Source organism: Pongo pygmaeus, chromosome 18 (genome assembly GCF_028885625.2).
Source record: "Pongo pygmaeus isolate AG05252 chromosome 18, NHGRI_mPonPyg2-v2.0_pri, whole genome shotgun sequence".
Taxonomy (NCBI): Eukaryota; Metazoa; Chordata; class Mammalia; order Primates; family Hominidae; genus Pongo; species Pongo pygmaeus.
Window position 1 is genome coordinate 16,489,348 of NC_072391.2, and position 12,464 is coordinate 16,501,811.

The 12,464-nt window shown below is 45.3% G+C and overlaps 1 protein-coding gene and 1 non-coding gene across 10 annotated transcripts in view; one reads left to right on the forward strand and one right to left on the reverse strand.

Annotated features, from left to right (window-relative positions):
- Nucleotides 1-12,464, reverse strand: part of SNX29 (sorting nexin 29) — a 584,951-nt gene that overhangs the window by 271,419 nt on the left and 301,068 nt on the right. The window lies entirely within an intron of this gene.
- On the forward strand, nt 4,581-4,707 carry LOC129016435 (small nucleolar RNA ACA64). Its single transcript, XR_008494824.1, has one exon. It is a non-coding gene; the product is annotated as a small nucleolar RNA ACA64 (small nucleolar RNA).

Below are 12,464 nucleotides of genomic sequence, written 5' to 3' on the forward strand. Positions count from 1 at the left end.
AGTCATAGTGTGACTATCAAGTGTATTCGGGATGATGCCTGTAAAAGAGCTTCGACCCTGAGAAGGATTAAAATCTGTCTTTCTCTGTCCATAGGGCAAGGCAAACCGTGACTAGAGTCCTCTCAGAGAAACACCAGAATGTTAATGTCACAGTCTTTTAGTGCCTATCTCATGCAGTGTCCATCCTCCGAGTCAGGATTCAAAGGGAAGCAAAGTAAGCTTGATCCCTACCTTCCTGGAAGTTACATTCTAGAGGGGAGATGGGCCACAAAGAGCCAACAACGATGTAAACTAGAAGACTGGGGATCCTGATATTTCAATCAGGAAAATAAAACTGGGCAATACAATGGATTAGCCAGACAGAAGGCACCATTGGATCAGAATGGACTGCCAGGGAAGGCCTCACTGAGGCGGTGACACTGCATGGAGACTGGGAGGACACGAAGCCAGCCATGTGGAGATTTGGGGGAGAGGGAGTATGGGAAACACATGGGCATGGAGGGTGGAGTGACCCTGGCCCTTCCTAGGGGCAGGCTGAGGGGGCTGGAGAGTAGAACGAGGAGTGTGGTGACAGGTGAGGCAGGAGATGTGGGCACACACCAGAGTGTGGGCAGATTTGGAATCAGCTTGCAGAGTCCAGGAAGGAGTCTACCGGTAGTACTCCTGGCAAGAGAAAATGGCAAGTTAGATTTGTGGTAGCAACACAAATAGAAAACAATGGTTGGCTTTATGAGATATTTTAGAAGGGACTATAACTCATTGATGTTATAGATGTAGACAGTGAGGGAAAGAGAGAAATCAAGGATGACTCAGGCTGTTTAACTTGATTAGCTAGCTGAATGGAAGGCGGTGCCATTTAGGAAGATGGAGAAAACCGCAGACGCAGAAGTCAGGAGGAAGAACAGGGTTCTGCACTGGCCTCATTCAGTGTGAGATGCCTTTAAACCAGTGGTCCTCAAAGCAGGGTATTTTTGCTTCCAAGGGCAGAGTAGGGAATGTCGAGAGACATTTTTGGTTATCACAACTGGGATAGGGAGATGTCACCAGCATCTAGTAGGTAAGGCTAGTGGGGCGATGCCACTAAACACCCTGCAACGTGCAGGACAGCCTCCCACAGCAAAGAGCTACGCAGTCCAAAATGACATCAAGGGCGAGTTTGAGAAACCCTGCTTTAAACAATCCATGGAGATGTCATGAAGGCCGCTGGAGCAAAGTGTGCCTGGAACTCAAAGAGAAGTCAGGGTTACAAGTATGCATCTGGTTTTTCTCAACAGCTTGTTTTTCTTGTGTTGCTATTCTCTCTCATCATTCTTTTTTTAGCTGCTCTGCTGGGGAAAAGCAGTTACATAGGAATTAAAAAGGGATTGAGGTTAACAGATCTAAGTAAAAACTGTCAAAACTATTAAGTCGTTCATAAACACTAAGGCAAAACACAATGCCAAACAACGGAAGATAAAAAGACAGTAAAATATACAGAGTAAAATATACAGCTTGGAGAAACCACCAAGCTGATCACTGATGATCAATGCTATCAGAGCGCTGTCTCCATGGCATTATGGGGACATGAAGGAAAATGTGATCAACTCTGCCTTGGTTGGAGAAAGTGGTGGAAGATGAGAGGCAAGAAAGGGTTCTTTTCATTCATATTAGAGAAATGCAAATTAAAACCACATGGAGATTACATTACTCAGCTACCAGATTAGCAAAACATCATAAGAAATTGTATTTATCTCGGCCAGCTGCAGTGGCTCACATGTGTAACCTCAGCACTTTAGGAGGCCGAGGCAGGCAGATCACCTGAGGTCAGGAGTTCAAGACCAGCCTGGCCAACATGGCAAAGCCCTGTCTCTACTAAAAATACAAAAAATTAGCCGGGCATGGTAGCACGCACCTGGTCCCAACTACTCAGGAGGCTGAGGCAGGAGAATTGCTTGAACCAGGGAGGTGGAGGTTGCAGTGAGCCAAGATCGCGCCACTGCACTCCAGCCTGGGTGACAAAGCAAGATTCCATCTCAAAGAAAAAAAAAGAAATTTTATTTATGCCATTAAGAGATTTCTAGCGTAAGAAAAAAGATACAAATATTAAATCAAGGTAGTTAAGTAAAAAAAAAAAAAAAACGTAATTCAAAATTTGAATTAGAAATATCTATATGGATCATAATATACAGTCTGCTAAATAAGAAGGGATGGGGTGGGGGAAAGGTGGGGGAAGGGAGGGAAGAGGCAGGTGGGGAAGAAGAAAGGGAAAGATTTTCTAGCTCTGAACACTAAAAACGCCTAGAAACAATAGCCAACCCAGCAGTAACTAGCCCTCCCATTACCTAGATTATGCTGTATAAATACCTTTTCCCAGTCAAGAAGCCAGGGCCCTCTGGAGGAACAGGTGTTTCCAGGTCTGGGGCATGAAGTACAAGAAGGGCCTAGAACTCCTCAGCTTCCTTGCTTTGATGTCCAGTGTAATGGCAAAAACTACTCTTGAGGACTTAGGAATCAAACTAAACACTGTCCATGGGCTGAAGATAGGACAACTTGATCATCACAAAGAAAAATTACTGTGATGAACTGGAAAACATCAAATAGGCTTAAATACATAAATTTGTAATTTTTTTTTTTTTTTTTTTTTTTTTTTTTTTTGAGACGGAGTCTCACTCTGTCACCCAGGCTGGAGTACAGTAGCATGATCTCAGCTCACTGCAACGTCCGTCTCCCAGGTGCCAGCGATTCTCCTGCCTCAGCCTCCTCAGTAGCTGAGATTACAAGCATGTGCCACCATACCCAGCTAACTTTTGTATTTTTAGTAGAGACAGGGTCTCACCATGCTGGCCAGGCTGGTCTCGAACTCCTGACCTCAAGGGATTCACCTACCTTGACCTCCCAAAGTGCTGGGATTACAGGCATGAGCCACCGTGCCTGGCCCTATTTTTTTTTTTTTTTTTTTTTTTTAAAGACTCATTGGTCCTCTCTGGAGGAGGGAAAGGAACCAACTCATTATTACGAAAATGGATGAATAAAAGAATCAAAGCCTTGGTTCCTCTGGCTTCCTCATTGCATTATGATAAGGTTAATGTAGGTAACAACTGGTAATACCATCAGGCACATAGGAATCACGCCACATGTGAAAGCAACTGTGACTGTTGTCACTATACCCACATCGTCACCCCTGGGCCCCTGGGGACACCCACATCTAACCTTCCTTGGCCGGTGAGAGGCAGCAAGGGTCCTCCCAGCCATGGGAGGCAGCAGAGGATGCCTATTCCAGAGAGGAAAGTAAGAGACTATTTTCTGTCTCTCATTGGCAGGAAAATCTAAAAACACACAACATGCATATATATTTAAGGGCCAGACATTCTTCTAAATGTTAGACACATGTTAACTTATTCTTCACAGTAACACTAGGAGGTAGGAACTATTACCATTCCCATTTTACAGATGAGAAAACTGAGGCTCAGAGAGGTTAATAACTTTCTCATGATCATAGACTTGTTCATGGCAAGGAAAGATATAATCTGCACAGGGTTGTTCAAGATTCTGCAAAGTATGAAACCTTGAAGGTGATAAACATCAGCCCTGCAGAAAACCATCCAGGGGATGAGGAGTCTAAGGAAATTATCTGTGTTATCATTATTGTCACTGTCATCATCATCATACCAGTTATTCACTGAGCATTCATTTTGAATTGATCATTCCACATCAATTATGCCATGACTGAAGTGCTATTATTATTTCTTTTCTTTCTGAAACAGAGTCTCGCTCTGTTGCCCAGCCTGGAGTGCAGTGGCACAATCACGGCTCACTGCAACCTCCAACTCCTGGGTTCAAGCAATTGTCCTGCCTCAGCCTCCCAAGTAGCTGGGATCACAGATGCTCACCATCATGCCAAGCTATTTTTTGTATTTTTAGTAGAGATGGGCTTTTGCCATGTTGGCCAGGCTGGTCTTGAACTCCTGGCCTCAAGTGATCTGCCCACCTGGGCCTCCTAAAGCTCTGGGATTACAGGTGTGAGCCACTGCACCTGGCCCGTAAGTGCTATTATTATTCCACTTCCTGGAGGGTCAAAGTGAGGTTCAGCAAAGTTGGGAAGGTTTGGACAGTTGTTCAGTGAGACACAGGTGGAGCCAGACTTGGAAGCCAGTCAATGACATTCCACAGCTCACATTTCCCCCCAGCTTTATTGAGGTACAATTGACAAATAAAAATTGAATATATTGGAGATGTACAAAGAGATGATATGAAGTATGTGTACACTGTGTTATGACGAATGCAATCAACACATCCGTCACCACCCACAGTTATCATTTTTTAACTCTGTGATCTTTATAACACAACAGGGGGTGCTGAGGACACCTCAGATCTCTCTTAGCAAATTTCAAGTAGGACAGGCCAGGAGAAGGGAAGGAAGCCAGGGATGCGGAGGAGGAGAGCAGTGAATACACACACCAAGGAAAAGAGCTTTGGCTTGGGAGCAGTCATTATTTCTGTGTAGAACAAAACAAAATAAACCAATAAACAAAAAAACAAAATCATAAAGACCATTTTTCCAGCCCAGATTTTGACATCGAGAAGTGGTACATCCTACTGCCATTAGTTGAAAATCACCCCCGGGCTTTGGCCATGGCTGCAGGTGAGATTTGATGCCCAGAGCCTCCAGGGCCTCAGCTCACCGCACACTGCCCCGTGTGTGGTGGTGAAACCCAGACCCCAACAGGTACCCTGGCCTCCGCCCCAGTGCAGCTACTGGTGTGGTCTGCCCTTGTCTCCAGCCTCTGACCCCTAACCCTGTCTTCTCTCTGCAGGGGGGGGGAAAAAAGTGGTATATCCTACAGGAGTGGTTCTCAACCAGCAGGGATTTTGATCCCAGAGACATGTGGCCATGTCTGGAGACATTTGTGGTTATCACAGTTGTGGGGAAGGGGGTGCCACCAGCATCTAGTGGGCAGCAGCCAGGCATGCCATGAAACATCCTACTACACACAGGACGGCCCCCATGACAAAGGATTCTGTGGTCCAAAATGTCAATAGTGTTGGGGTTGAGAACCCTGGCATAGAGCAAGTCACCTGACCTAGGTGGGCCTCACTTTAGTCCTTTGTTAAGTGGCGATAACCATGTTTACCCTTCATTAAAGTGTTTATGAGCAGTAAATATATCTACTGCCTGGCCCATGACACGCACTCAAAACAGCAGCTGATACTAATGGCATAACCATCCCTGTCAGCATCACCACCACCATTAAGTAGGAGAAGTACCTGCATTAGGGATTGGCACAATGTGACCTGCTGGCCCCCTGCCTGTTTTGGTAAATAAAGTTTTATTGGCACACAACCATGTTTACAAATTGTCTTGGACTGTTTCAGTGCTCCAATGGCAGGGGACCACCACATGGCCCACAACACCGAAAGATTTTACTATTCATCTCTTTATATAAAAAAGTCTGCTGGCCTAGTAATGATCAAGAAATGTGAAGTGCTACACCAAAAACAAATTGTTGTAATTCTGATGTGTCAAAAAAAATTGTAGGAAATTTCTTTCTTCCCCCCATATATAAGGGCCATGGGCACAAAGTTACAGGTGCAGAGCATTCTAATTGCTGAAAGCCAATTTTATCCACTCGATTTTTATCACTTTTCATCAAAATTGACGACCACTTTGCTTTAAAATATACGCCATCACAGCAGTTCAAACCTCTAACACCAGGAGGGCAGTCACTATGATATTTACAGAGAAACTGAGATCTGCTATCTCCCTCTCCTCCCGAGCCAGAGCACAGGAAGGGAAGAATTTTCCATTAACTTTAAAAGCTTTTTACCACCAAAGGAAGAAAAATGTTTCAGGAAGACAAAAAGATAATATTTTAGCATTTAAATCTAGTTTTCTTCACAAAGGGAAAATGATTTCTACATATTACATAGTAGGAATTGGGTTGTTACCATAGAATGTATTTCATTTTGAGGAGAAGAACTGAGTTTAAAAGATTCATTTTTGGAAATGTTAATCTCAGGCACCTGGAGATGAAAGCACTGGTGCACAGAAGTTGGTCTTTGTCGAAAGACAGTTTTCAAGTTTTTATAAGACTCATCTCCCTTCTCTACCTTAAAAATGGATTTAAAAAAAAATTCTACTTGAAGGGAGTAAGAAAAAAAAAGAACCCAATTTCAATATCCTTTGCTAAAGAAATAGTCTTTGCTCAAAGCAGAGCAGAGAGTTGCCTGTATGACCCAGAGAAATAAGTGAATTGAAACTTTTCTAAAGTACTTGTCACTGTAAAAGAGTTGCTGAGAGTTTGCCCTGGCAAAGCTGAGTTTTCGATACTGAAAATGGAACCTGTGAGTCACTCCAAGGAAGCCCGAGGAAACAGAGTATATTCAGCTCTCTGCTCCACCGGTTCCAGAGGTAAAATGTACCTTCGTCAACGGAAGCTGCAGAAAAAGCAGGATACTGATGGGAAAAAATTAGCCACAAAGGAAGTTGTGAGAGTTGTTTTCTCAAAAACAAAACTAAGAAAGTGGTGGGCGACTTGGCAAGAAAAAGTCCTTGGGTTGGTAGGAAGAGAAGGAATGTTCAGGGATTCTGGCAACTTCTCCTAGGAGGCTGGCTTCACTGCCCCATGGCGGGGTGTGCATATCCTTAAAGGGAACCGGTGACCCCACTCTCTGTCATGCTAGGAAAGTCAACCCTGGACGAGTAGAAGTGGAGAAGCAAGGACATAGGAAGTGATATGGTTTGGCTGTGTCCCCACCCAAATCTCATCTTGACTTGTAGCTCCCATAATTCCCATGTGTTGTGGGAAGAACGTGGGGGGGGGGGCGGGGAGGGGAATAATTGAATCACTGGGGCAGTTTACCCCATACTGTTCTTGTGGTAGAGAATAAGTCTCATGAGATCTGATGGTTTTATAGGGAGAAACCCCTTTCACTTGGTTCTCATTCTCTCTTTGCCTCACGCCATGTAAGACGTGCCTTTCACCTTCTGCCATGATTGCAAGGCCTCTCCAGCCATATAAAACTGTGAGTCCATTAAGCCTTTTTTTTTTTAATAAATTACTCAGTCTCGGATATGTCTTTATCAGCAGCGTGAAAACAGGCTAATACAGGAAGGGACAGTCATCTCTTCCCAGGAGCTCCAGCTGCATTAGGCCTGGACACAAAGGCCCAGAGAGGTCTAGGGCAGCTCTAGTCCTCAGCCAAGTGACAGCCAGCCAGTAGGGAGGCAAGGAGCCAGCCTGGGGACATAGGCAGGTCTGGGCTGTTACTGAAAGGACCTGAACCTACCCAGAGAGGAACTGTGCTCCCAGCTGAGCATAGGCAAAGGGCAGGGAGGCAGGACCAGCTAGCAGGGAACCACGATGGCGGCAGCATGAGCCCACAGCCACCCAGAACGCTACAGACAGACAGTGGAGGGAGGCGGGTGACCACGGACTTCCCAGGCCTGGGAGTAGATGGTGTGAGTCTTTAGAAACCAAGACTCATTCTCCCTGAGTAAGCATGCTGGGCCATTCTCAGCCCATTGGAGGAGGGAGGAACGAGAGAAGACATCCAGCTACCCTGTGCATGACAGGGCTGAGGGCTGTTCCACTGACAGTGACACTGTCTGTCCCCAAAACAGGTAAATGAGACAAGACAGTTCTCTGATGGGAAAAAATTGGCCGCAGCAGACACCCCACCCGAGAGATGAGGGGTGACAGGAGCCATGCATACAACTCCCTACTTGATCTATAAACGCTACACATTGGAAATGATGATTCCCAGGCCATAGATGCAGACATCTGAGGCTCACAGAGGTCAGGTGACAAGGCCCAGGCATGCGCCTAGAGCTAGGATTTCGATTCTCACATTCTGACCAATAGTGGGGACAGACCGTCATCTCCTGGTGTTTGGATTCAAAGTTCTCCTCCCCAGAGAGCGGCTGTGAGCTTCAGGTCTGGAATCTGAGCACCTACGTCACACTGACCATCAGTAAGCTCACCACACCTCAGTTTGCTCCTCTGTATAGCGAGGATGACAGTAGTACCACCACACACAGTAGCTATAAGGATCACATGAGATAAATAAAATGCTTAGGAATATGCCTGGCACCGTATAAGCACTGAATGAATGCAAGCTTGCCAGCCTGATAATGATTTTAACAATCACTGAGAAAGATATCTGCAGCTTTCCAAAAGAACAGAATGGCTCAAAATTAATTGATAAAGAATATCCTTTGTACTTTATTTTTTTAATCCGTTCAAATATTCCCCCAAAGTGGATTAAATAAAAAATGTTCAATATGTTCTTTCTACCAAGCTATTGGATCAAAGCACACTATTAGTTGAGCTAAATAATTCATTTAGTTAATTTGCACTGTAATGAATCAGGAGAAGCTACAAAACCTCAAAGTCATTCCAAGTCCAATTTCAAGCCTCTTTCAGGCTTTAGAAACGTCTTTCACCAGAAGACAGTCATAAAATGTGTCAGGAAACAGAAACAATGAGCTTAACCTCTACCGCGGGCCGGCTAATCTTCGGAAACGAACACAATGTCTGAACGGCAGGAAAGCAGGATCACAGTCACTGCTGTTATCAGAACTGGGTCCAAATGTCAGCTCTGCCACTTGCTGACTATGCAACTCGGGATATTCTAACTCAACCTTTCTGATCCTCAGTATCCACCACCGCCTACCTTGCAGGGTTGTCGTGAAGATTAAATGACATGATGTATATAATGGGGTCAGGCGTGGTGGCTCACACCTATAACCCCAGCACTTTGGGAGGCCAAGGTGGGAGGATCACTTGAGTCCAGGAGTTCAAGACTGCCCTGGCCAACATAGCAAGACCCCATCTCTTTGAAAATACATGTATAATAATAAAAAGATGTATACGATGCCCCTGCCCAGTGTTTGACACATAGTACATGCTTATTAAATGGTGTCAATTACATTAATTTGGATTTAAATAATTTGTCTATTCATTATTCATTCATTAATAAGAGTGAACTACTCTTGTGAAAATTTTGATTTATTCTACATAAGAAAGTTCCTCAGCTGGACGTTAGCAACAATTCTTACATAAGAGCTTAAACAAGGTTAGTAAAATCTCTGACCCTTACAAGCTTAACCAACACTAGAGCCACTGGGCCTTGTATCAGCCTCACAGGGGAAGAGAACAGGGAGGGGACAGAAGGTTTTAGATCCTTCAAATAAAACAAACAAGAATATCACACTATTAGAAGCAAAGTCCTAAGTCTCACTATTACATATCGGGGGATGTTTCTAAAATGACGGGGCACCTGGAGGCAACGCTTTTTACAAGATGTCTTCCAAGCCAAACTGCTACAAGCCATTCAAGCTGAAAGTCTTCTGGCAGTGCCCCTTACAATCAACTAGAAGAGCACCTTTAAGAAACAGAAGCCTCTCAGCACCACTGACCTGACAAAACTCTGTCGTCCTCAATGGGTCTGAAATGACTGGCTGGGGGGACTTAGGAGGAAATTCCTATCAAAAGGCCAAGAGCAGCCACGGAAGGAAGGTGCACCATTCCACATGTACCGGTGTTAGGGAGAATCAAGACAGAGAAAAAGACGAGGAAAAGGGAGAACTTTCCAATCCTACCACTTTCAGAAAAAGAAACATTAATTGTAGCATCTGAAACCTAAAAGACTCTCTCTAGTAGGAATGACAAACAGTGCTAAAAAAGGAACTATGGAGGCGTCTTGCCTCTGTCTCACTCTATAGTCTATCAGTCAGTTGCCACCTGACACACCCAGGTGGCCAAACCTTCGCACCTGCTGTTCCTGCCATCTGGACTGCCCTTCCCCACCCTGTCTCGCTGGCAAAGTCCTATTCTACCTGCAAAGCCCAGCTTCGAAATGAACACTTCTGTACTATCTTCTCTAATACGCCCCAAACCACAACCCCTCCACCAGCAGCTCTGACAGCGCCAATTCCCCTCTTCTTTTGATTCACTGATTGCTTGCTGCTAAAAATTACTGTTTTATGACGCTAACTCCACTAGTAGGCTGTGAGCCCCCCAAGGCAATGGAGAGGGCTGATTCTTCAATATATCCACTGATCTGGCTCTCACTCACTCTTCACTCACTCATCCATTCATTGATGCACTGAGCACTGAAGGGAACCTTGGTTTTCTGCCACCATGGCATCCGCTTCCCCTAGCAACAGTCCCAGTTTTCATCTGGGGATCCATCCCTCTCCCCAATCTCCCTTCTCCATGTCTCAATGGAGTTCTTCCCTGTCTTAGCACTAACCAGATCCTGTGATCAGCTGAAAAGAGAAAGGAACCTAAGTTGAATCTACAGAGTAAACGTAAGGTTTTTAACAGGAATGGAGACAGACTCTTGCTTTTTCCTATGAATATGAACCTGGAAGACAAACTGTGTGCCCAGGGGTGATCACAGCCATCTGTGACCCTGAGGAGAAAAACCTATTGATATGGTTTGCCTGTGTCCCCACCCAAATCTCAGCTTGAATTGTAGCTCCCACAATTCCCACGTGTCGTGGGAGGGACCAGTGGGAGGTAACTGAATGATGGGGGCAGGTCTTTCCCATGCTGTTCTCATGACAGCGAGTAAGCCTCACGAGATCTGATAGTTGTATAAGAGGGAGTTCCCCTGCACAAGCTCTCTGTCTTTGCTGCCACCATCCATGTTAGACATGACTTGCTCCTCCTTGCCTTCTGCCATGATTGTGAGGTCTCCCCAGCCATGTGGAACTGTGAGTCCATTAAGCCTCTTTTTCTTCCCGGTCTTGGATATGTCTTTTATCAGCACCGTGACAATGGACTAATAACACCTATCAAAAATGATGTCAATCCAGAAAGGGAAGAGGAAAGCACTAAAGAGAGAGAAACAGGAGCCTGGTAACACAGCTCAAGTATCAAGCATTTGCCACAGCTAAAGCCAGACTTTTCCTTGGGCCAAGGGATTCCCTCCCTCGAGATTACCATGACAGGCTCGACTCAGTGGTAATAACAAGCTGAATAGATACCAGTCAATTCTTGCTCTTACAAAGTCTATAATGGATCCGGCAACACAACAGAGCAACTCTCCTCCAAGCAGGGATCCAGGCTAGTGTCATTTTCTAGCTAGGCATCATGGAACACATGGCTTCCAGAATCACCATGGCAGGGGAGCAAGAACGAAGAAAACTCATCCCCACTCTCCTATGCCTCAGTCTAGGATAACACTCATCACCTCTACTTTCAACCCACTGGCCAAAACTAGTCACACAGTCCCAAGCTACCCATAAAGAAGACTAGGAAATGCATCTGTCCTATGTGTCTACAAAAAGAAAAATGAGACAAACCTTGATAAATCACACGGTCTTTGTCACAGACAGCTTGAGCCAAGTTTTTTTATTCTGCAACCAAAAAAATTATTAAATGATACAAGTATCAACCAGGTACCAGAGGTCATGAATGATGAACACAGGTAAGTGGGGCACATTCACAACACCGTACTAAGCAGGATTAGGAGAGGTGACACAAAGGACGTGCAGGACACCTGGGGCAAACTGAACCCAGTCTTCAGGAGTGCAGTGGGGTGAGGCTTTCGGGATGATATCTGAAAGATCAGAAGTCAGCCAGGGAAAACGGACAGGAGAGGGTTCATGAAAAAAGAACATGGTTCCAGGTGGGACCTCACACCTGCCCGTGTAAAGGTCTGCAGTGAGAACACGTGCATTTGAGAAAGGAAAACATGCTCAGAGCAAGGTGAGAAGCATGACTGAAGAGGAAGGCAAGAGTATAGCAAAAAGGCTTACTTTAACATGTGAACATGTTACTTTCACAGGAACCTAAAGGCGTAAGTGAGCCACTGGTGACTTTTAAGCAGAAAAAGAATTGGCCCAAGCAGACTGAGCCCAGAGTAGTTTGTCATTGTCCGTCTACATGCATTAAATGCAACAAGTCCCTCCCTCCTCCCTGTCTCAGCGTTCTCCACTCCCCCCACATCCCCAGTTTCTCCAGCTCCACACTGCCAGTGATGAGCCCTTGATGTTGCCCACAGGCTGAGCTCATGCAGCATTCAGGACAGCCCTGCCCCTTCATCGGGTGTATACTAAACTCTGAGCCCAACCTCGACAGGACTACATCTCTTTCACTCGCTTCCATCAAGGCCATACGACTCCTTCTGGGGACCCAGAAGTGGCTTCTTGAAGCCACTTCCCGCCTCAAAGAGGAAGGCAAATATAAAACAGGCCCAAAATAGTGTGGGTCTGAAAAGCTGAAAACCAGCCACTATAATTACAAGTATTTTTATCTATCGCCCAAAAAGGAGTATTGGATCATTTTCCAAGTGTTTCTCTAAGGAAGTTCATCTGTTCATTCGCAAGTACTCCAGACTTCCAGATCAGAGGCACAACCGGAAATGAGGCTTCAGCAGAAATGGAAGCGAAACAGAACACATGGGGTGGAGAAACAGCAAAGATCAGGGCCCGGCGCCACCACCGGAGAGGGTGGTGACCTCATCAGGAAATGGGA